The sequence below is a fragment of the Motacilla alba genome, chromosome 3 (assembly GCF_015832195.1).
Source record: "Motacilla alba alba isolate MOTALB_02 chromosome 3, Motacilla_alba_V1.0_pri, whole genome shotgun sequence".
Lineage (NCBI taxonomy): Eukaryota > Metazoa > Chordata > Aves > Passeriformes > Motacillidae > Motacilla > Motacilla alba.
This window is the reverse complement of record NC_052018.1, coordinates 28,376,169-28,403,125: the sequence shown is the minus strand read 5'-3', so window position 1 is coordinate 28,403,125 and position 26,957 is coordinate 28,376,169.

Genomic DNA, 26,957 nt, shown 5'->3' with positions numbered 1-26,957 from the left:
TTTATAAGGTCTTATAGAACCATTATATAGTATATCCTCAATCTGCTTAAACCCTTCCTAGGGGACAGTTTGCAACATGAAAGTTTCTTTCAAGAATAACTATGGGTCCAGAGCTCAGGACTGGGCTAGTAAATTGGTTTTCATTCAGAATTTAAATTAACTTTGTGTTTCTTTCCGGCTGTAGGGAGGAAGCAGCCTGCAATTAAATTCCGGCTGATACTTATTTGCTTCTTTGTGACAGTTTGACGACCAAGAGACATTGTTCTCCTCAACAACTGGCAGACTGAAGGTTTGCAGCACCATCAAGGAAGGGAGAAGTACTTTGCTTCCCTGCACAGACAATCATCTGGATTTTCTCTTGAAAGGACCTCAAGAAATTAGGTAATCTGTCCTCCTACCCCAGAGTAAAATTGTATTTCCTACACCTAATATCCTTCAGTTAAGAAGATCCCATAACCACCTTGAGCAACCTGTTCAATGCTTATTTAAACTTTAGTTTTCAACCTTTGATTAATTTCTTTTTATATAATTCTTCGAAACAAGATTGAAAAATAATGTATGCTACTGCACACTTACAGCAGTTGGAAAACCTCTTAATGTTTCTGTGTGTGAGACAATGATTATGCCTAACAAAAGTCTAGAGACAGAGCCTGGGGCTGATCCTAAACACTTACAAGATCTATTTGATGTGAGTTGTCCCACTGAAATCAAGATGACAGCTGATTATAAATATTTTATATTGTCATCTACCAATGTTTTTTAGCTGTAAAAGCTTTCAGTATTGAGCAGTATGCTAATTCTGAGGTACTTTTATGAAGGCAACACTGATCCTAGCTGGATTTTGTGCAGGAAATGAAATTAAAGTCTTTGACTTTAACAGAAAAGGCTGTTACTGTCTGAGTCACATTCTGAGTTATATCCACTAGAAAGCATAATTAGATTAGGAGATCTCTGTACGTGTCTTCTCTTCCTGATCACTGAAAAAAGCCTAAAATAATGCTGGCATGACTATTTCAGCCTAACAATAGATATTGAAAAAAAACAAAACCATAAAATTCTGTGGTCCAGACATGAGTTGGTACCATTTAATGGTCTATATCAAACAATGATCCAATGTGAAACGTCAGAGTCATGGAATCTTACACTGAGACAAAGGTTCACTTTTGTTACTTCCCTGAGACCACAGGCCAAGACTGAACACCAGTGCATGCACAGCAGGTCATCTAGTAATTTCTGTCTCACTACTCTCCTCTAACTTTCTTAAATATTTTTTGAAGAGCTTCTACTTGGGTTTAATTAGGCAAAATGAACATTTTGGCATTTAAAATCTAGAATAAATAGGTCGGAAGAGACCTTCAAGATCATCGAGTCAAATCCATGCCCTAACACCTCAACTAAACCATGGCACCAAGTCACCGAGTGCCACATCCAATCAGTTTTTGCCGGGAGAAAGAGACCAACCCCCACCTGACTACAACCACCTTCCAGGAAGTTGTAGAGAGTGATAAGGTCTCCTTTTCTCCAGGCTAAGCAACCCTACCTCCCTTAGTCATTCCTCAGTGGGCTTGTGTTCCAAGGCCCTCACCAGCCTTGTTGCCCTCCTCTGGACGTGCTCAAGCATCTCAAAGTCCTTCTTAAAATGAGAGGCCCAGAACTGGACACAGCCCTCAAGGTGTGGCCTTACCACTGCCAATTACAGGGGAAGAATGACATCCCTTTAAAGAGGGGAGTTCAGTTACTGATTGTGGAGATTCACTTCTCCTCTTCTTCTTCACACTTGAGTGTGTTGGCCACACTTGAGTGTGAGATAATTTTAAAGACCATTTTAAAGATAATTTTTGATAGCAGAAATGGTACCCTGGAATTCCACACTTTCTAAAAACACTAGCCTTATAGAAAATTTGCCTCTGCTTCTATCATTGAAGATTCTAAGGATTACTGAGCAAGCAAATCATGATGTCCCTTTGTTAGGGTAGGGAGAGGAAGATACACTGAATGATATATGCTAAATTATTTTTCCCTTTTCACTGATGACAGCTGATAAAAGTATTCTTTTTCTAATTTTTACTTTGTTTTTACTTGTTCATATCTTGTGCTATGTTAAGTTCCAGAGAAGAGGACCACAACAGCACACTCTTTTGTGTTATGTTGTTCCTATTATAACTTTAGTTGTATAGGTCTGTACAACTGACCTTTGTATTGTATTGCATTACAAATTGCAGCCTAAGTCATTGTTATGCTGCCCAATTATATGCTGGAAATCAGTTATCATACTTTAAGAAAAACCCTTCCAGGACAACAGAGCCCCATCAGAGCTCACAGGAGGGCATATTGTCATTTGAGATATTGCCATTTGTTTCATTATAGTTTTAACATTTGTCTAAAAGACAAATGTATCAGACCAAATATACCAAGAAATTTATATGATCATACACACATGTGTCTGCACTTGAGATGATCTGTTCTATAACCTTCCTTGGCACTGAGGGCTGGCTGACTGCCCTGCAGTTCCCCAGATCATCCTTCCAATCCTTTTTGTGGATGGACATCATATTTGCTAACCTCCAGTCAACTTGAACCTCCTTGCTTGGTCAGGAGTACTGATAAATATTTGGAAGTGGCTTGTTGAGAATTTCCACCAGCTCCCTTAGTACCCTTGGGTGGATCCCATCTGACCCCATAGACTTACTTGTGTCTAAGTAGCAGCTCGCTGACCTTTTGCCCTCTGATGTGGGAGAGTCATTCTGTTCCTCATCTCTGTTTTCCAGTTTAAGGGGCTGACCTAGAGATCTGGTCTTACTATTATAGACTGAGGCACAAAAACATTAAGTACTTCTGCATCTTCCTCATCCATTGTCACTCTGTCTTTCTCTGCATCCAATAAAGAATGAAGTTTCTCCTTAGCCCTCCTTTTCTTGCTTTTGTATTTATAGAGACATTTTTATTGTCTTTTATGGCAGAGTCAGATTAAGTTCTACTTGGGCATTGGTCCTTCTAATTATTTTCTTCCTGTATAATCTCACAACATCCTTCTAAATTGCCTGCTCCTTCTTCCAAAGATCATAAATTCTCTTTTTTCCCCAAGTTCCAGGCAAAGCTCTCTGTTCAGCCAGGCTGGTGTATCCCACTGACCCATCTTTTGGGACATGGCAATGGCCTCTTCTTCCACCTTCAGAATTTTCTTCTTGAAGGATGTCCACCCTTCCTGCATACCTTTGCCCTTCAGGACTGTCTTCCAGGAGCTCTGTTGGCCAGGTTTCTAAACAAGCCAAAAGTTGCCCTTCAGAAGTCCAAGGTGGCAGTTCTGCTAACTTCCCTCCTTACTTCTCTGAGAACTAAAAAGTCTATCATTTCATGAAGGTATACCCCAAGATGTCCCCTATCCACCCAAGATCACCACTTAGGACTAAGAAGTTGCTTCTTGATTTTATAGTGTATTGTTATGCTGCTTTGTTCTTTGATGGGGTCATCAACACCACCTGTTTGGTCAAGTGCCTAGGACCTTTGAGGCTGGGAAGGAAGGGAGTAATTGACCTGGCGCACAGAAATCTTGAGACTGATACAGAGTAGAAGTAGAAATATATTTCATTTTATTTTATTTTTCTACTCGGTTTACAGGATTTCAGCCCTAATAGCAACAGGACAGGAAATGAAGTGTGACCCACTTGGTCACAGAGAATGACTGCTTGCTTTTTCAACTAGTGCAAATTATACTAACCACATTACCAGGGGTGTGGAGCAGGGTGATATAGGTCATGTGTGGACTCTCCTTGGGTCCTAGGTTTGATGAAAAGAATTTTCTTCAGGAAGAAGGCAGACATAGCAAATTAGCATCCCAAGCTCTTTGGGAGGAGGTATCTTATGCTTAAAACAATGATTTCTCCTTACTCATTTGGATTACATTGAGATAATATTATACTTTTTAGACAGTAGAATTTGCTTATTTGTTATTTTCTTTGTTGCCTTGCAATTAGATATGATATCTGATTTTACTATGTCTGTTCTGCTTTAAATGCATTGCATATTTGTTCTTTTTTGTCTTTCTTCTCTCTGTAACAGGTTTGATTATTTTACCAAAAGTCAGAGTATCAAGAAATAACCTTGCCTTGTCTTGGACCATTGGATATTGTGGACTGATATTTGCTGCTCACATCTTAATATGAAATAATTAGTCAGAGCTATAATAATATAAATAAAGATTCTACCAGTAAATTTGGCAAGACATTTGGATGTCTTCCCTTTTTACAGTACACTGAGACATAAATTAAATTTTGTAGTGCTTGTAAATGATTGATACCAATCTAACTGATGGCATGCATTAAAGTATTTTTTTGGTCTTTTTAGTTTTTTTGGGTTTTTTTCTGAAAGAATAAGTATGTGATCATCTTCATCAGAATCTGAAATTCATTTGAAAACTAACTTACTGAGAAAGTTGTGGTAATGTCCTGGATTAGATGATATTAAAAAAAAAAAAACAAACCAAACCAAAAACCCCAAAAAATCCAAAAACCCCAAACAACCAGGAGAAGAGTTTAAAGATCATTGGGACAAGGTGGTAGAAAGACAAGATTAAGAATAGTAGTGGACCTTATTTTTGTCTTATTCGCTAATCCAGAAAATGATCTAAATATCTTTCTTACATAAATCATATTTAATCTTATAAAAATTTCTTATATAAATCACATTTACCTCTTAAAACATTAAATTTGCTCCTTCAACATTTGTGTTGAAAATACTGAGAAGATTATGTCACAAGGAGGACTTCAGACTTCTGCAATTTCAGCAGTTATTTAACAGTGTTGTGTACTTTATCCTGTCTCTGACTCCTGCTAAGATGTGCATTTGGTGTGTTCCTATTAAGCTCATGAACAGTATAGGAAAAATGTCAAATTTACAACAATAAGATTCATTTAGTTGGGTGCACAATCATTCATCTTAATTATGTCTGACATCTTCACCATTATAAAATCAGTTTCCCAGAAGAAGAGAAAATCACATTCTGTCTCCTTTAGGAATCCTTCATTGAAGGAGACTAGTTACTGCAGTCATCTGAGGAAGCTAATAGTGTAGTCGAAGCATCAGGGAAAAAAAAGGAATGTTCATCAAGAGCAGGGAAATACTACACTGTCACACTGGATAACCATAATTCCTAACCAAACTGCCTTTTTGGAACATAGTTGTTGCAATCTAGTTTAAACCCAAAAGAGCAAAGAAAATAAATTCATGGTATATAAAATGGAAAGAACTTAGAAGGTTCAAAACAAACACAGAAAATGTGATTAAACCAAACGAGGCTAGATGTTGGTGCCAAAAGGTTGATATATTTTATTTTTATAGTAAAAGAGGCAAAGAGAAAGAAAGAGAAAAGAAAGAAAGGAAAAGAAAGAAAGAAATAGAAAAAGAAGTGTCATGGGGATGAGGGAACAGGGAGAGAGTGACAGAGACTAGGTGGAAGCTTATCACCCATCTGAGGATCCCAGCAATGTCCCATCTGGTTTCCTTGGTGGTGAGTGTGCCCTGTCACCACCTTGCAGAGCCATGCTGCCACACACAGCACCAGGCCACACCAAAGAGTACAAAATTCCATGGATTAATACATGCTTTGGGCATGTGGGAATGCCCAGGTTCCTCCCTTGCAGGGACCCCGTTTGACACTGTCCCTTGCAACACTGAGGATTTGTTGCATCACCTGCAGTGCTCTGGTGCAGGGTCTGGGGACTCCTTTGGGGGCCCTTTGATGGGCCATGTCACCCCTCTGCTGTGGATAAGCTTTTCCTGGGGTGAAAGGGCCCCTCAGCTGGGCTCCTCTGCCCAGCAGAGGATGGGCGGATGGGCGGTCACTGCCTCTCACCAGAGGTTTTCCAATACACCCCCAAAGCCTCTCTCCCTCACCCTTTGGCGGGAGGATCTGTTGGATCCTGGCAGCTGATAGTCCTGGGGCTGTCATTTCCTCCCTGAAGGGGCTAAGCTTGTACTTAGTGAATGTTCCAAGACCTGAGTTGTTACTTTATCTTGTCTTCATCAGCAAAGGTGTAGGGCCTCAGTCGGGAGGCCTATTCAGGGTATGGTGGTCTTTGCAGCTTTTGTAATACAGTTCTAAAAGTCCTTCATAAAAATATTTATGTCATAAACTAAAATATTTCAGTATTTTATGACATAGTAGACATAAGTAGACTACTGACAGTAGTAGACCATAGTAGGTAAGATTTTGAAGAATTACATGTATAAAATTTAACAAAAGGCAATGCTTTACACCTTTTGCCTTCATTGAAATGAACAATAGTTTGTCATTGAACTCAGTGAAAAATTGTATTAGATAATTATTTATTTTCTGATATATATTTTATTTCCATTATGCAAGGAAAAAAAGATAATGAAACCACTAAAAGCCCCCTCCAAGCATCTTGATTACCTTAACAGAATACTAGTATTACCAAATTAGGACACATTACCATATGCATAATATGAAATTAAATCAATTTTACCTTGATAAACAATTAATTAAATTAAGCCTTTATTGCAACCATCATTAATGTAGAATTGTCACTTTGCAGCACTTACACAATGAATATTTCACTATTCACAAAAGGATAGGTAAAACTGTTAAGTCAGATGCTGTATCAGATGATGCACTAAATATGACCCCTGTCTTTCAGTCTTTTACCCTCAAAGATAATAATTCAGGAGAATGAGAGATCTTAATTTTAAAACGTGACAATTTGAGGAGGATAGAAGTTCTAATGCACATTTGAATCCTAATAAATGCTGTAATACAGATACATAAGTAGTGTTTATAAACATTAAACTACAAAATCTCTGTAAATATGTCACCTCTCTCAAAACATTTATGACAAGAAAACAACATTCAGAAGAGTACTAGGATTAGGGAATAAAAACTTGACTGGTATTGTACTGTCCTCATGTCAAAGATGATAATTGTGAAGTCTTTATCTTAGAGACACAATCTCAAGAAAAATATCTCCTGCTTTTGTCTTTCTCTGCTGAACATTTCTGCAGAATAAAAGTTTCTTTTAACTAAGTTATTGAGGGAGACCAGTGAAAATGATCTGCAAATCATTATGATTATAAGAGATGGAATGGTTCTGAAATAACAGAAAGTTGAAGCTGAATATGCCTCAGTATGCACTCAGTAAATTAACTATTTTTATTCTGTCCTCTATGCTTTTTGAGGCAGACCATCTAATGACATGTAAAGAAAGTAAAGTTTAATAGCTTAATTTGAGGAAAAACTTTTGTAGTAGTATTGAGAATGTTGAGGATGATGATGATGATGGTGAGGGTGATGATAAGCTAAGACAGAGACTCTGAAAAAATTCAGTGCCCTAATATAGACAACTGTAATGAGAGGATTGGGCTACATTTCAGTAACAAAGCTGGCATAGTAGTTGCCAGAGAGCTCGTAACTGCTTCATTACCCATGCTTGACCCCTTGTGATGAATATGCTGAGCCATGACAGATTCAGATGGCAAGGGAACAAGCGAATTAATTGCTTTACCAAATTAAATTTTTCATCAGAATTGTAATGAAAAATAAAAAATGCCACCAGGGGTTGAAAATGCCCAAACTAAGTGCCAAATTCTGATCTACTGTCAATTGAATTGCTCTGGCTTCATAGTGAACTAAAATGTAAATTTTTCCTCAGTCATAGAGAAATAGATTTGACTGTCTTCACATATGATCATTCTAGTCTAATGTAATGTAGCTCTAGTGTAATGTACAAGACATTATTTCTAAGGATAGGCTTACCTAATGAGTACTTACCTGGGCTTTTTTTTGCAAAGTCAAAATAGAGCTTCATTCAAGAAGTAGCAAAACATTTAGACACCTTTGAAATAATTTTACATTTTCTTTTTTAAATGGCCTAACGAACAAAACAGATATATTTTAAATACCTCCCAAATTAAATGAGATTTACATTTCACAGAAATAATCTTATAATATTTTTCTTTCCATAAGTGGGTAACATTTGTGGTGTATTTACTTCAGTTTTTCTACCAAACTAAAAATTTCAACTATTGCACCTGTTTTCAGTGCTCACTTGGTACTTTGAATGGCTAACAAGCAAACTAACGGGAAGCAATCTTATCGTTAAGTTGATCAAGAAAATAGAAACAAGAACAAAAGGAAAAAAAACAAAAAAAACCCATCAAACAAGAAAAACAACCAAAAGCCAAAGCCAACAACCCAGAACAGCATATAACAGATAATCAGAAAATTTGTGGTAAGAATTTGTCTTAGTGGAAACAATAAATTTAAGATGCTATGGACAGGCAAGATTGAGTTTTTTACGACTGAATCACTGAACTAGAGTAATCAAAAGGTGAAATTTGCAGTGGTTGTATGTAAACTGTAGAAATCTAGAATATCATCTTGCTAAATCTGAAAGTGTTTGTTCTCCAGTCATGTTCTGATGGTCTCTAATCATGTTCTGATTCTACATTTGAAATTCATAAACTCCATTTCATCTTCTTCTTTTATATGGGCAAACCTCAGTTCCTATGAAAGGAAAAGTCTGATGGAAAGGCTGTTCTGGTATGTCCCACTTACCAAAATAATAATAATAATACCCCCCCAAAATAAATAACCAGGCAAATAACAGTCAGAGGCAAACAGCAGTGCACATATTAAGTTTTACTTTCTTCATGGGCATCACATAATTTTGGGACTACTTTATATTACTTCAGTGACACTAAAGCAAAGTGGGATTTATTGCATATAGGTGCTTGGTTTGTCCCTAGCCCAAAATGCAGGAAGCAAAAGCTTATCTTCACTTATTTAAGATTCAGTTTCCCATCTCTCTACTATCTTTCATTTTTATACAACCACCTATTTGAGATTAAGTGCATTTAATTGCATATTAACATAGTACATGGAAGAATCAGGTTTCAATCTTGATCAGGACCTTGGTGCACAACAGTTCTAAGAGTTGTTAACCAAATGTAAGTGAATATTAACAAAAATTTAGATTTTGAATTACCACATAGCCCACCAGAAAATTAATCTTCAAAATGTAAGTTTCTATTAACAAGAAATTCAACAACACACCAGACAGCTGAATTCTTGTTCTGTCATTTTGTAAAAAATTGAACCTCCCAAGATTCCATTACATGTATAGCTTAAAACCTCCTGGAGACAGTGCATTTCTTTCTAACAAATCAGAGGACACTTAACATATGCTACCCTATAGTCAAGACTAGTCTCTTTTTTGTAATTCTGATTGTAGAGTACAGATTAATTTGACTTTGCTCTCAAAAAGACTTGAGCAAAACTGATCCAGATTGATGGTCTGTGATTTACTTTGACACCAGAGAGGAAAATGTGTATTTTAAAACACACTAGTGATGATTCATTTACCTTTAGATTAATAATACCTTGCATATTGCAAACAATTAGACATCTGAAACCAATAGGATATCTGTGAAACAATTCTCCACTAGAAAATAAAAACTTACAGATATAACTTGGAGTCTGCCAATCATTCAAATTATGCTTCTGCACTGAGGCTCCTGAAGGTTCCATTAAGGTTCTGCTTCACCTAATAATATCATGCTACATATTAAACTTTGTTTAATTGTAGCTCTTTTGCAGTTTGTTTGCTGCAATTATGGCATTAAGAATATTTGTTTCTTTATATGCAGGAAATGTACTATACAAATACAAGTGCAATTCCTGGGAGAAAAGGATGACATAGTTCTGTAAAACTAGGCAATTTGGTAGATGAAGAATGGAAGTAGTTGTTCTGTAAAGAATAGTGGAAGAAGTCAGCATGGCTTTTGGAAAATTATCTCTTGCCTTACATACCTTGTCAAACAGTCAAGTTTGTGAATAGGGGTCAATCCCATTGACATGTATTGCTAGATCACCAAAAGTCTTTTGACAGGGAAATAAAAAAATGTAAGATGAAAATAGAAGGCCTTGCATGATCAGGAAGTCTTGATTTCAGTCGTTCCCCCACTATTCCATATATTAGCACATTCTTAAACCGACACTGAAGTTAATGTGAAAAAAAGAAAGGAAAAGCCCCCCCCTCCACCCCCCCGTCCCAATTAGAAACAAAGTCAAATACTCATTTGTTTTTCATGTCTTGTGTCCTTCCTGTGATGTCTGAAAAGCAAAACAGGCCTGCCCTACTTTTCTGTTGACTTCAGTGATCTGACTTTTGAATTTAAAGTTAGCTGCCCATCATTATTTAAATAAAGTTATCATTACCATTTCAATCATATTAAAACAATCCTGCTGACTGGATATTTTGATATTATTTATTACAAGTCTCCTGGGATACCATAAATAGGAGTGGGAGTGCAAATTCTGTATTTAGAGTGCATTTTCTACATGAGTTTCTTCACTTTGTGTCACTATATTTATAAATTACCATTAATGAAATTTTCCTACTTTTAAGGTCAAAATGTAAGAACTTCATGACACACCTTGTTACTTAAAAGGTATTAGACTTTTTTTTTGATAATATATTAACTTTCTTTTTTTTTCTTACATCTAAATAAAAGAAAACCAAACTAAATTTTTATTTTAATAATCAAAAATGCTTTACTTGAATTATGCTGTTTCTGCCTATTATAAACCAGACCCAAGCAAAAAAGACAAGTAATAGGCAAATTATGCTATTCAACAATTTAGTAAGAAAATCATCAGTTATTTCATGAAGAAGAAATGGTGAATATCGTGTTAATTTGGAGATTATCACTCTATTTTATTATCACACAGTCCCATCTCTTGTTTCCAATTACTCATTAGGCAAAAAACATTCCTTGCTTAACTCAGCCTTTTTTTAGGATTGTGTAATTCAGTGCTCGATTTTGAAATGTGTGGTCAAATGCAGGCTAATATCACTCAATTTATAGCTTTAAATATGTACAAACTATCGCTGTTTTCTTTGTGTATATCATCCAGTTTACAGTATTGAATAGATGATAATATTTTTTTAAATTATATCGATCTTAAGGAAGATAGATATAAAATACATTTAAATGTTTGAATTAAATACTTTAGGGATTGAAATATAAATATCACTATGGATACAAATTTTGATAAAATATGAAGATTGTTTTATGCAGTTTCAACGTTAGTTTCAATGTTTAATTGTATTCATTATTTACTTCCATAGCAAACTTAAATGCATTTTAAAATACATGGAAGAAAAAGAATTCTTAACTGGTGATCAGTGTTGTGTACTTACTGGCCACTATGCCAATGTTAGCCTATTATCTTGGTTAGAATTTATTTTATAACATAAAAATGCAACAGTATAGAATGACGCCTTGCATATAGAGAGTTTACTGAAACAACTATTTCTTTCTGTTATGTGGATTTCAAGCATTAAAAAAAAAATAAATTCCCTTTGACTATGCAGTCACAGAATCACAGAACTGTTAGGGTTGGAAGCGACCTCTGGAGATCATCCAGTCCAAACCCCCTGGCAAGGCGGGGTTACCAGGAGCAAGTGACACAAGAACACCTCCAAGTGGGTTTTGAATATCTCCAGAGAGGGACACTGCAAAACTTCCCTGGGCAGCCTCTTCAGTGCTCTGCCATCCTCAATGTAAAGAAGTTCTTCCTGTTGAGGTAGATATTCTTGTGTTTTATTTTATGGCCACTTTTCCTCATCCTGTCACTGGGCACTACTAAAAAGTGTCTGGCACCATCCTCTTGGCACTTGTCTTAGAGATATTTATACAAAATTATGAGATTCCTTCTTAGCTTTTTCTTTCTAGACTAAAAAAAACCCTACAGTAGTGATAGCTTAGATTCTAAAAATGAATTTCCTATCTGGACTGAAAACTTGAGAGCCAAGTTTTAGCTTAGTGGTGCTTTTGTTGAAAGAATAAACCTTTGAAAAGAGGGCTTCTGTGAAGAATGTTGACCTTACTTTTATGTAAATCTCAGGAGAGAAAACAAGATACACAAGGATGTATACCAAACTTATATTCAACTCAGCTACTATTAGTGATTTTAATTAAATGTCTAAGTGGAGTAATTAAATTTAGGAGACTTGAATTCAGGTCCCATACTTTTTAATTATGAGGATGTATGACTTTCACAATAACATTGTTCAGCTAGAAAAAGAACAAGCATTTTTTTTTCTTTATTTCAATCAACAAATTTTCTGTCTTAATTCTATGGTAAGAACTGTGAGGATTTTTCAAAGATAGCAGTCTTTTTTTTTTTTTTTATGGAATTAAATGGATTGGCCAATTTTCTTCTTCCAATTCCATTTGTACTGAATGAGTCATTTTACTGTGACAAAGTGAGGCCTTTCAGTGCTAAAGCTTTACCTATTGTTACCCTTCTAAAGTTTGAAAACACAGCTTTTGAGATTAAAGTCTTTTCATTCTCTCATTTGGCAGTTGATAGGCTAGACCTACCCCTCCCTGTAAAACATGGTATTGTTGATTCATAAAGTGGATTAAAAAAAAAGTTTTCACCATTGAAATAACCTTATTATTTCTTTCTACATACCTAAGTGGTTTTCAATGCCTAAGGCCATTACACTTTCTTTGGATTAGCTTTTGAAGATACTCTTTGTCTTTTTCTGTACCTTATTGAATTTGGGGGACATTTTGTACCTAACTGTACTGTAACTAATAGCTATTCCTGATTTGATGATATAAAATCTATCAAATAAATGAATAAATGAATATTTAAAGTTTTCCTCTACAGAGATGTGTTTTTCAGCTAGAAATATAGCACCAATGCACATATAACTCCTAATATTCAAGGGCATTAATGTGGCTTATAAAAGGGCTTTGAGAAACAAATGGGAACCAGAAGACTTTGGCCTTTTATAGAGTTGTTTTAATATATGTGAAAGGCTGGTCCAGAAAAGTGTGGTACATCATCCAGGGGTTTTAACAGCAGTCCAATCAGTTTTAAGATTTGCTTAGTCAATAAAAAGTATTGATTAAAAGATGGATTTTCTATTTTGTGGAGCAATGCAGTAATTGGATAATACCAGGTTCCTGCTGTAAGATTTTTATGAGGATATCACTTTATCTTTAAGCTGAATTTTCTTTTCATGGCTGCTTTAAACTCAGGGTAATTTAAAATCTTCTATATAATTATAATAATAAACTGTTGGGTATAAATATCCAAACACAATCATAGTAGATGTAAAATGTTTTACTGTCAATGACCCATGGACAAATACCGATGAGCTCAATGAGCTGTAAGTCAATATTGTCTTTATATTCATTAGATGATAGCATTCTACATTGTGTTGAGCACTAAACTGTGATACTTGCGGAATAACATTAATGGTTTACACTTAAAGATTATATGACATAGTTCCCCTTTAAAATTGAGCCTAATTGTGCTTTGGTACATCATAGACACAAAGTAAGTTTTGTGTTACTGAAACGCAGTGAAATGTACACAGCCATAAGACTATATTGCATCATTCTAATGTTGATTGCTCAGTATTTCACTTATCCAGAAGGAACTTCATTTTGCAACTTCTTGATCAGGAAGAAACAAAAAATATATGTGGATGGTGTAATGTCACTAGGCTTTGGTGCAACAGAATCTTCTATATGAATATCAAGACTGGACAGGGATACTACTTTTTTTTTAACAAACCTATCTCATTTCGTGTAAGACTCCAATATGGAATTGAAAGAAGAAATATGGCCAATCCATTTACCTCCACCAAAAAAAAAAAAAAAAAAGACTGCTATCTTTGAAACAGCCTCACAGTTCTTACCATATAATTAAGACAAAAAATTTTCTGAGAGATCAGCATTTAGGCTCGTTTCTTACAGTTTCAGCCTTTGGTGACTTGCACCCTTCCAAAAGAACCTGTGCATGGTTTGGGAGTATTAACAATATTGGGGCAAGTTGTTTCTGGGCTTGTGGGTCAGAATACAGTCTTGGCACTGTTTATTAGTATATATTTTTATCCCATCTCCCTTTTTTCCTCAAACCCCTAAAATACAAGATGTATTTCCAAGATGCTTCCTAAAAATAATGCCCATATTTTTCCAGCGACATCTGAGTTCCTCTCAAAGGTGTGTACATTTCTTTCTTCTATTTTATCTCTGAAGTGTTACTAAAAGTTACTAAATCACGCACAATGCAGAGGTACATGAATGTGATTCTTTCTCTATCCCAAGTCAAGTCTTTCATTAAATTATCATGAGAACAATTGACTGAGGTCACATTCCATTTCCCAAGCAAATAAATTCACATCTGAGGAGTTTCCACCTCAAATTCCATCAGCTGGTTATTAGAGCTCCCCAGAAGAAGAATGAATGTCTTCTGGTTTTACTGGTATTATCAAGCATGCAATGTAATAAGCACCAAAATACAGAATTTGTCTCTCAACTGGTGATTTTAAAATGTGGAGTAATTAATTTTTCTTTTCCTTGTTTACACAATAAGCAATTAAATTAGTTTGTGTGTTTGTTTCTTTTTTCTTGAAACCAGAGATTCAATTTTGATGGGCCATAGACTGAATCCACTTTCCTTTTCAGAAAAAAATACCTGCCCAGAATGAGAGAATCAGGAACATTTTTTTAGCATTAGAATTCTGTGAAAGACAATGCATTTTCCATGTAAAGCTGTTGCCAGGCAATAACATCTAGCATTACTGAGTTTAAAAACACTGTAATTTTGCTTTCTGTAGAAGTCAAGAAGAAGCAGTCTCCTTATTATTCTATATTTTCTGTATATTTTTAGGGTGGTATTTTCTGTATATTTTTAGGGTGGAATAACTTTTTCGTAATCTTAGGACACCAAAGATGTGATACCAATATATAGAGTACAATGACAAAAAATGATACCTCAGTGTAAGAATCTGATATTGAAAAACTGTTCCATTTTTACTGATAAGAATTTTATTTTTTATCTTTTCAGAAAAGCAACTGTGACATTATTCCTCTGGGTTTTTTTCTGCTGTTCATATAAAAATATGATATTAATTTTGTTAAGATTTATTTAATTATTAGATGACAGGTGAGAAGGTGGGAGACATGACACTATCTTTGATAGCCTGAGAATTTTTTTTAGGATACAGGAAACTGCCAGAATATCTTCCAAAAGGGAATTAGTCACGTTGCAAATTCCTATGCAAATTGCTCAAAAAGGAATAGATTACTCATTGAAAGAATACATTTATTTGGTGACAGGTTCATGTACCTCTCATATAGGTACATTATGTCCTGCTCTAGTTTCTTCTTTCCAACCATGCTTCAATTCTCTAATACTTCCTATATGTTTTTTTTTTTCAAACAAGAGAGGAAAAGGGGCTTTCCAGGCCACAGTATTCTGTCCGTTTTTCTCTACTTCTTAAAATAATCCAAGATTTTCAGTTCTTTTTGGTGTATCTGGAACGCTTTCAAATGCTCTGTCCTTGACTCACCTCTGTTTTATGACAGCAATAATGATTATGCCTTGGTGAGCCAATCTCAACTAACCAAATGTTGCACTTTCTCCAAACCAATTATTTCTCTACCACAAAATATATACTGTGTAGGAGATGCAATGGTAGAATAGAAACAGAGAGAGGAAAAACTATAAAAAAAAAAATTTGTCTTGCTTTTAAGCTAAGTCTGCTCATCATCTGCTGGAGAGAGCTAGGATTGACAGTGATACCAAATATACTTCTAACAACTACCCCGTTAGAGGACAACTGTAACAGATTTGAATTGCTCCACCTCAGTGCACCTGCCAGTGTCTGTGGTGTTGGTACTCACAGTAAGGCCTAATGGTCATTTGTTATCTTTGGAAGGATGGACTATTTTTTGTATAGGACAATGAACTTGAAACCAGTCTTCTTTTAGCAAGGACAATGAACCATGAAATTGGGCAGAGAAAGCAGTGAATCAATATAGTTCATACAGAAACAGAGCCCAGTATTGGACAGCAAAAATGTTTGTGATTTTTTTTCTTCATCCTTTCTGCTGCCTGCTCTGTCTGTGGGCATCGTTGTCTTTCAGATGTTTTGCATGTATTATATAAAAACTTAATGACTTTTATGTCATTAAGATCCACATTAAAATTGCTCTGAAGAAACCAAAATGTAACGAAACATAATTTTGCTGTTCCCATGAAATCTTGGACCCCATTCCTATTTGGATAGTAATTTTGCCTTTCATATTTTGCCTCCTCTTGTCTCGTATATTTCTTTTTGTCCTTATGTTTTCTCCATATCATCTTCTTGAGAAATACAAGTTCAAACAATTCCACTGTTTCTGTTTTCTGCAGAAAATATAAGGTTAACTGTTTTTCAGAATCTGGGAACAGAGAAGCCAGATGGCAATTTGAGCAGACAGAGCATCTGATGGCTACCTGCCTATCTGCTAGCTGTAGATGGTGACTCTAGTGTGCTGTAGTGGATATTCAGTGGAGCAGAGGCAAGAACAGGGCTTTGACACCAGAATGAGGTACCAGATAGGAAGCAGACAAAACCAGTAACAACAGGCAATTGTCCAAATTTCTCAAGTGAAAATAAGTTGACCATTTCATGAGAGAAAAAGGTTGACCATTTGTTGAGACCCTCAATCAGTATGCATTCTGCTTTTTGTCTTACTATCCAGGTTCATCAGCAGACTTCTCACTTGAGTCTGCTTTTGCTCAGCTTTGGTGTTAATTTTCAAAGGAACTAAAATAAAAAAAAAAAAAACCTACATTCCTATCATTAATCACATTTTTTTTAGAATTTATAGGTTGACAGAAAACCATCAGAGATGAAGACAGGGAATCTATCTTCAAAAACAAAAACAGGCTTTCCCATTAAAAGTAATAAGTTATACTTAGAAGTAGAATCTAGTAAAACTCACTATGCAACTTTACTCCTATGAGGAAATGTCTATCCTTCACTGTGTAATTGACATCTAGGATAAATGTAGTAGCTCTTTCCCATCTTGACTGTTTGTTTGGGTTTTTTTTTTGTGATATGCCTAATTTTACCCAAGTTTAAAAGAACTGAATTTGTGACTTCTTCAAGGTTTTGTTGGTTTTGTTGTTTGTGCTGGGGTCTCTTTTTTTTTTTTTTCATTATCTTTGTTTGAGTGGAATTGTCAGGATCATTGATAATACATATTGAAAACAACTCCTTTTTGCTTGACTCGCCTAATGACTAAAGGCATTACTGAGATTCCTGAAACCCAAGGAAATAAAATTGTCATGATTCAGTGTTTTCCACTTAAATATATCATTAAAAGTATCAATTTCATCCAGTTATAAAATATTTGCATAATTCTTGGACCATGAACAAAACAGTTGCACATAACTGAGGAGACAATCTTTCTGGATAAGCTATCACTCCTGACAGTGGGAGGAAGGGAGGACTTTCTTCTTGAACCAGAAGAATAAAATTCTTGGAGTAATTTATCTGGATTTTCTTCACTTCACAAGTATTTCATTTTCTTTGCAACTATTCTTTCTGATAGATCTTGAGGAAAGCAGGAGATAAATTTTTGAAGAAATTAAACAAAAGAAAACTGTGCCATGGGTTCAGAGTGAGCAGTGTGAACACAGTACTGAATTAAGCTCAATTAGATTTAATTTGCTGTCTGACATAAATATAGTTTTACGTTTATCATTAATGAGGACACCATCTGTTTTAACAGAAGATGGTGTGTTTAACACTGTTACATATATATTTGGGAGGCAGAAAATACCATTGAGGAGAAAGATTCCATCTTACTGTTATCTGTCATAATTTCTGTATGTGATATTTAAGGAAATGTTTAATGTGGTTAGCGAACCATATTAAAATTCAAATTCAGAACGGCTGTATAAATGAAGTAGATTATGATAGTCTGGTCTACAGGCATCTTTGCTGTTCATCCTTCTAGTTGTAGTTAGTAAGACCTCTTATTTAGAACACGTTAGTAACAATTGGTTTTTTTTATCTCTTTATCTTGGTAAATGTCTGTGTGGCTCATCAATTATAAGAGCTGGATAGATCCTCAGTGTGTGTGGTGGGTTCACCTTAGCTGGCTGCCCGGTGCCCACCAAGCTGCTTTCTCACTCTTATACCCTTCAACAGGACACAGGGAGAAAATATGATGGAAGAGCTCAGGAGTTGAGATAAAGACAGGGAGATCATTTGCCAGTTACTGTCATGGGAAAAACAAACTTAGACATAGGGAAAAAAGTTTAATTTACTGACAGCTATTTGTAATAGAGCAAGACAGTGAGAAAGGAAAACACCCTCCCTCTCCCCTCCCACCTCTACTCCTGTTTTTTTTCCAGGTTCAGCTTCACCCCTGACTACTCTACCTCCTCCTGATCATGCAGCCAAGGTGGATAGAAAACATAGCTGCAGTCAGTTCATAATGCTTTCTCTCTGTCACTCCTTCCTTCTAACACCCTTCCCCTGCTCCAGCATCAGGTTTCTCCCACAGGATGCCATCCTTCATGAACTGCTCTGATATGGGTCTTCCCATGCAACACTTCTGCCAGACAATCTGCTTCTGCATAGGCTTCTCTGCACAGAATGAAGATGGAGAAATAGTGATTTCAGTAAGCTGTCTTTGAAGAGGACTGTGTCAATGTTTTTGAGGGTTTTTCAATACTTGAAGGGGAAGATTTTTGCCTTGTAAAATTTGTTGCAGAAGATTGCCTTATAACTATTAATAAAGATTAGAATTATCAGATTAACACAGCACACTGAGTATCAGGAAGTATTTCTGCTTTTAGAAATGGAAGGATTTAGATAACATGTGCTCCCATGTCACTATTACTACAGATTCAAACCACTCAGATCTGTGATTGTTGTATAGTGAATATAGAAAGCAAATAATGAGCTGCAAAACAAATGTAGTTTAGAATGCTGTACTGTTTTTGCTGGAATAGACTCAATTTTCTTCATAGAAGTTGTTGCAATGATGTTTTATATTTATTATCAAAATAGTGCTGAAAACACTAGGATATTTTAGCAGCACTATTGTGCAAGATCCAGGTCTTTTCTGTTCCTCACATGAACCCAAAAGCAAGCAACTCAGGCTACACAAGAATTTGGGAGACAACACATCTCAACAGGTTACCTAAACTGACCAAAGGGGTATTCCATGTCATATAATGTCATACTTGGCAATAAAGGCTGGTCAAAAGAAGGAAGAAGGGAGGACATTTGGCATGATGGTCTTTTTCTTCCCAAGTCACTGTTACACGTGATGCAGCCCTGCTTTCCTGGGGATGGCTGAACACCTGATGGCCCATTGGAAGGAGTGAATTAATTCCTTATATGCCTTTGCTTACATGCATGACCTTTGCTTTCCTGATTAAAGTGTATTTATCTCAGCCCAAGGGTTTTCACACTTCTACCCTTCTGATTCTCTTCCTCATCCCCCCTGTGGGTGGACATGAGAGAGTGTCCACCCACATAATATATATTTATATATTTATATATATTCACATATAAATATATAGGTGAAATAAACAGCCTGTCTCTCATTACCATTCTATAAGACTATATAATATATTATATAATATTTAATAATATTATATAATATTTAAGTCATCAGAAGTTGAGCAGATTGTGTCTAAAATTCTCTTTTCTTAATGCTTGCTTTTCACTAAAATTCCAATCTTAGCTTTCAATCAAAACTTAATTATTTAGCAAGATATCATGTTTCAATGCATCCCTGCTCAAAAATTGTAGAAGTTATTGTTTTATAAAAACTGCTGAAAGTATAATCCCATGCAAACAAGGATTGCTAAAGGAGAAGTAATATTGAATCCCAAAATCTGTGCATTCCATGATACATGGTTATGAAAAATTCAGGTGAATCAAACATTTATTTTAAAATGAATTATTTAATTCAAAGATTACTGGAACCACAACAATAAAAAAGAAACCATAACAAGCCCCCAAAAATCCCAAAACATTCATACTGAATGAATAGCTTCACTGACAGATGGTGTCTGAGAAAAGAACATGTCTCAAAGATTTGATTGTTTAGACTTCTGATGCACTGAAATAGAGTATACCTTTCAGAATGTAAAGAAGGTCTATAACAAAATCTAATTTGGTAATAATATGAAATATCAGGTGCAAATATTTCCCCAGATATGTACATTATAAATGTTCTAAATCTAATTTGCTGAGTTTTAAAAAGAACACATCACAGAACATTTTTGTTTTGACTGAGATATTAGAAGACATTATCTTATAGGTTGTAAAATAAGCTCAGGTAAATGATTATCACGCCTAGTGAGTACCGGAGCTTATCAGTCACTTCTAATTTATGTAAATGTGACATAACTTAGCTTTATCTAACATTTTTAGCATTGCTTTTAAAAGGTTTGTCAAAGAAGCAATTTAACTTTGTTCAAGCATATCCTGGTGGTTTTTCTTTTTTTCCTTTTCAGTGTGAAAAATGTCTTTGTGATTCGTGTCAATTGGCAATGGAATCAGCAAATGCTTGTATCTGCTGTGACAAAAATAGATGCAAAGAAGAGATTTGAAACTTTCTAACCGAATAGCCAAATAAAGCATCAAAATAAAAGAAGTATAGTAGAGTAAAAGAGATGAGGTAGCAAGATGACTGATGCTTAGAATAAAACAGAGGAAGTTGTGGTAAAGCTAAGAGATATTGCAACAAAGCAACTAAATGTTTATGTATAATAAAAAACTTGATGCACTTGACAAAATCATGTAGCAGACACCAGTGTAAGGCCTCCCTCCAGATGACCAAAAGAAGGACAGGAAGCAAACGACCACCTGGAAAGATTATGAAATTGCTGATCCCAGCTTATTGATATTAGCTGATTTGGACTAATCAAGCACATTGGAAAAATGCTTTGTAGGCTTAAAAACAGTATATATACTTTGCTGAAACTGTAAGTGGTATGTGCTGTGAGTGGAGTGGTGACTCCCTGGCCACCCAGCACTGCTTGCTTGCTTTCCTTAAAATAAAAGATATAAAAATGAAATTTGGTTTGCTTATCAAAATTTCATATCGCCAGTATGACTTTGGATGACATGAAAGCCTGACATATTTATATTTATAATCACAGGTTTTCACATATCCAAGAACTACAGTATAATCTAATTTTGTTTAATAAATTTTAGTAAGGTTTTTGACATTAGAGACTGTACTGAAAACTAGCTTGGTCCAGAGGGTTGTGATTAGTTGCAAAAACTCCATCTGGAGGCCAGTCACCAGTGGTGTACTCCATGTGTTCATACTGGGTGAAATACTGTTTAACATCTTGCTGAATGACCTAGAAGTTTGGACTAAGTGCACCCTCAGCAGGTTTGCAGATGATACAAAATTGGGAAATACAGTTGATGTACAGACAGATTAGCCTGGACAGGCTGGGCAATTGGGCTGCCAGTAATTTCACAAAGTTCAACATAGGAAAATACAAAGTTTTAATCCTTCAGAGGAATAACCCAAGGCACTAATAAAAATTAGGGGTTAACTGTCTGGAAAGCAGCTCTGCAGAAAAGAACTTGTGAATTCTGGCAAACAACTAGCTGACCATGAGCCAGCAATGGGCCTTTCATGGCAAAGGAGGTCAAAAGCATGCTGGGCTGCATAAAGGTAAGCTGTCCCTGAAGGCTGAGAGATGTGATCCTCCTCCTCTGCTCAGCACTGTTGAGACACATGTGGAGGTCTTAGTCCATGTCTGGACTCCCCAGTGCAAGATACTCATGAATTGACCGGAATAAGTCCATGAAAAAGATATTAAAATTATGAAGGAACTGAAGCATTTTTCAGTTGAATATAGGCTGAGAAAGCTGGATCTGCTCAGCCTGGAGAAGGCTTGAGGGGATTTCATCAATGGGCACAAATTAAAATGCAGAATTCAGTCTAAATGCATGAAAAAACCTATTTATTTATTTATTTATTTATTTATTTATTTATTTATATTGTAGGAGTTGTCAAACTCTGGGACAAACCACCCAGAGAATTTGGGGAGTGTGTACACTTAGATACTGAAACTACAACTGTACACAGTCCTTGGTAAAGTGCTGGAGCCAACTGTTTTTGGAATAGAGAATATCCAGAGGTTCCTTTCAATCCCAGAGATTATATGATTCTGCAAGTGTGTGAAATAGATCTTATGCAATAGGTCTTTTAATATAATAAAGTTATATTAAAATAGGAATATAGGCACCATCAGACAAAGGCAAATATGAATATGTGCATTAAAATGCTAGTTCTTTTTTAAAAATGTGGCAGGCAAGTTAGTACCTTTGTTACTATTTTAATTGTTTTCTATTTTTATTATTTTTTTAAGTTAGGAATTATTGAACAGCAAAAGAACATTCAGCTTTGGTAATATCAAATATCTGTGTATAGTATAGTGCACACTTTAATTTTCAGGTAGTTGTTCTGTCAAGTACATAGTAATAGTGGAATTTCAGTGATGGTCAGACAATTACATATTTTGACCAGTGGGAAAGGAGTGAATAGGATCTCTTTTGACTCTAGACGTTTAATGTTTTTTTGTACTGGCTTTTGAAGAGCATGTAAAAGAGCATTTTCAATGCCTCAAACAGATGTCCTGTGAGACATGACAAAATTAGTCCTTTATGACTTACAGTCCACAAGTTATCCTCTATATTTAACTATGAAGTGCTTAAAATGTTACTTTTTAAATGTAGTGCATTATTTTTTGAACATGTTATGATACTTTGGCTCACAACGAATAGTCCTGTATAATCAGAGTTGTCTGACTAAGTCAGCTCATTTGCAAAATGCTTTTCATCACAGTCTATTCCAGTCATTATAGTCCTCAGTCTTTCATTATCTTCTCCATATCTTTAATTTTAGAGCATGTCAGAATGCCTGAAGAGGTTCACTAGATTTAACAATCGCATTAATATTTGCTGTTTTCAAAGAGTTTAGCACATATTGGAAATCTCAGGCACTTAGTGTCTCAGATTTCGTAAGTCTTTGTGTTTTCTTATGATAATAAGAAATATACTGTTAAATGGGGCTGGTGGCCAAAGGAAAAAAAAAAAAGTTAAGAAGCAGGAAGAAGATCTTGAACAATCAATTGACGGACGTGATTTATGTTAACAAGACTGCACTAGTAATATTCAAGAAAATGGGTTGAATTTTTGTTTCTGTGTCAATTTTGAAGATATCTCTCATGTCATTCAGAAAGGTTTTGTAACCTGGTTGAATGGTACAAAATGTACAACAAAGCCCTGGTTCATAAAAAATCTCAATACAAATAAACCATCAAGAATTATACTGATCAAAAATCAAGTTTTGACTTGATTTTTGATTTTGACACTGAGAATGATGATGTAACTAGCTGCTTCCTTAGTGAGCAATGAAGTGACTGATAATTTGAAATAATTCAACTTTCTTATAGTAACCTAATTTAGGTTATAATGCAAAGTGTTTGTCATGCAGAAAATTTTAAGGGTACTATCCATCATGACTCACACCCACTGCATTTTTTCAGACATTCTGTTATTTGCCACAGACCGGTGCAGAGGTTTTCACCTATTCTGTTAATCCTTTTCCCTGTGCCTGTATTCAGGGGCTGCTTCTGGTCTCAAATGTACAGTGAGGGTCTCTGGGTGGTTTAGCAAATATATGTCCAATTTTTACTAAAAAGGAGGTCACCCAATAGCACTTGGTGGTTTTTTTTTTGGTTTTTTTACAGTTTCCCTGCATATAGTACATTTTTTTCCCAACAGCTGGTATAGGGCTAGGTTTTATATTAGCCCTAAACAAAGGGCTGGTAATACAGAGATGTTTTGTTATTGCTGAGCAAGGTTTAAACAGAGCCTTTTCTGCTTCTCCAATTGCCATGCTGATGAGGAGACCAGGGGTACACTGAGCTTTGGGAGGAGACACAGCCAGGCACGTGACCCAAACTGATCAAAAGGATATTCCAGACCACATGAAATCATGCTCAGTATCTAAAAGGAGGGAAGGAGGAGGAAGGGGGAGACATTTGAAATGTTGGTGCTTGTCTTCCCAAAGTCACTGTTAGGTGTGATGGGGCCCTGCTCTCCTGGAGATGGCTGAACACCTGCCTGCCTCTGGGAAGTAATGACTAAATTCTTTGTTTCACTTTTGTGTGCATGGCTTTTGCTTTCCCAATTAAATGGGCTTTATCTCAACCCACATGTTTTCCAGCTTCTACCTATCCAATTGTCTCCCAGAGCCCACTGGTGGGGGAGTGAGTGAGTGGTGGTGTTCAGCTTGGTTGGTTGGCAGCTGGAGTTAAATGATGACATGATCAGGGAAATTAGAAAAGGGAAGGGAAAGGGAAGGGAAAAGGAAAGTAAGACACCAGTGAAAATCGTAGAAGACAGACGAAGACAGGAAATACTAAGGCAATTGCAAAGGGTATATATTGTTGCAAATTCTTGAGGGGTGGAACATTAAAAAAGCAAATCATGCCCTTGTGTTAGACTTTTGGGGCACAAGGAGAGCTACCTGTAATGAAATTGAAGACCTTATCAATAAGCTGACTTATGGAATACATATTATGCTGAAAATACACACTGAAAAACAGTGAGTTTTTAATTTTCTTTAATTATAAATTATATTGTGGTCTGAAACTGTTGCTAAAAAAATTTGCAAATTGAATCAGTCAGTATCATCTAAACCTGAAACTGACTCAGAAGGATCACTGAGTCCAAATCACCGCTCCTTACATGAGTACCTAAAAATAAACCACACGACTAAGAGCATTGTCCAGATGCTCCTTGAACTGTGACCCTGGGGACCCTATTCCTGACCATCCTCTCAGTGAGGAACCTTTTCCTAATGTCCAATCACCCCTTCCCCTGAGGCAGCTTCACTTAATTTCCCCATGTACTACTACTGGTCACCAGGGAGAGGAGACCAGCACCTCCCTCTCAATTTTTCCCCCTTGGAGAAGCTGTAATCTGTAATGAAGTCCTCCCTCAGCTTTCCCTTCTCCAAGCTGGAAAAAAAAAACACAAGTGAATTTAGCTGCTCCTCATAAATCTTGCCTTTGAGATCTTTCATCATCCTCGTCTTCCTCCTCTGGACACACTCTAATAGTTTGATTTCCTTCCTATTTTGAGGTACTACAAATCTGCACACACTATCTGAGGAGAGGCTGCACCAGCACAGAGCAGAGTGGAACAATCACCTCCCTCAGCTGGCTGGAGATGCTGTGCTTTATGCATTCCTGGATATGGGTGGCCTTTTTATGGGTGACAGGGTATACAGCTGACTACTACTGAACTTGCCATCCATTGAAAACCCCAGATTTTTTTTTTCTGCAGAGCTGTTCTTCAGCTTCTAATTCTAAAATTTGTACATGTAATTAGAATTACCTCATCCCACGTGAAAAATACAGTGCTTACTCTTGGTAAATTTCATATGTTTGGTGATAACTTAGCTCTCAAGTCTACCCAGATCTCTCTCTAAGACCTCACTATCCATGAGGGATTCTACAGCTCCCCCAGACACAGATAGTGTCATCAGCAGACTTATGTACTGTATGTTCAATTCCTGTGTCCAGGTCACTTACAAAAACTTTGAAAGGCACTGGCCCTAAATCTTAGCCCTGGAGAACCACTTTGGTAGCTGGCTGCCTGCCCAATGCAACATCATTACTGTAACCCTCTGAGCTTGACCCATCAGCCTATTGCTCACCCAAAATGCTGCAGACTTGTCGAGTTGCAAGCTGGACATTTTGCCCAGAAGCATATTGTGAGAGACAGCATCAAAAGCTTTGTGAAAGCAAATAAAACCCCCAGAACACATCTACTGGCTTCCCTTGGTCAAATAAATGGGTGACTTTGTCCTAAAAGAAAACTGAGTAGGTTAAGCAGGACTTTCATACAGTCTGTGACCAACTGCTGTGTTGTTTCTCAAGTGGATTTTAATTCTCAAAATAACCTTCTCCATAATTTTACCAGACATTGAAGTGAGACTGATAGGCCTGTAATTTCCATAGTCTTCCTTTTAAAAACTGGGACAGCATTTCCCAGATTCCAGTCAACGGGGACCTCTCCAGAGTCCCAAGACTATTGAAAAATAATGAAAGGAGGTCCCATGATGACATCAGCCAGTCCTTTTGGTAGCCTGGGATAAATCCCATTGGGCCCTACAGATGTATACACATCCAGCTGGAGCAACAAATCTCAATCAATTTCAGAATTGACTGAGAGCTCATTGTCCCCTCAGCCATGGTGTTTCAACACTGGGCTTCAGTGTCTCAGGGCCAATCACTGGTGTTAAAACAGAGGTGAAGAAGAAATTAAACTTCTCTACTTTGTCTGCACCCTTTTTTTGTGAAGTAACGAACCTCCTAAAATAACAGATCAATTTAATTTGTGATCTTTTGCTGTTAACAATTTTTTAAAATCCCTTTTTGTTGTTCTTCGCACTGCTGACTATCTTGAACTCTATTTAAGCTCTGGCCACACAAATTTTCTTCCTACAGTAATGAAATTTGTTGAAAAAGCTTTGATAATTTGATGAATGATATTTTTCTTATAAAATATTAAGATTTATGGTGTTCTGCAGGATGCCTGTTTGGCATAAATCTGAATGTAATATTTCAATTATCTCCTTTCTTGTAATGTCTATTAAATTAATCCCCTATCCACTTGGTTTGCCACTTCTTGCACCAAATAGACATATTAAACCATATGGGTAAAGAATTCCCATATTAGTCTTGCCCTTTTTCTCCCTGGCCCATCCCAAATGAAAGACTTAAGCAAATTGATTCAGCGACTTCAGTCCAATCTGAAGATGTAACATTACTGAAGTGAAAAAACAGTCAGGTCCCATAAATAATTCCTGATGAAAATGCACCAATTCTTAGTCTTCGAAACAGTGCATCAACAACTTTATATAACATTAAAACATCTATATTGCATTATAACATATTTTTATGTCATTTTTACACCTATTCTCTAAAAATCACACATAAATAAATGTAACCTTATCTGTTTAAAAAAATGCACGTTTTAACTAACAAACCACCTCAACACTCAACATTTTCTGAGGTAGTA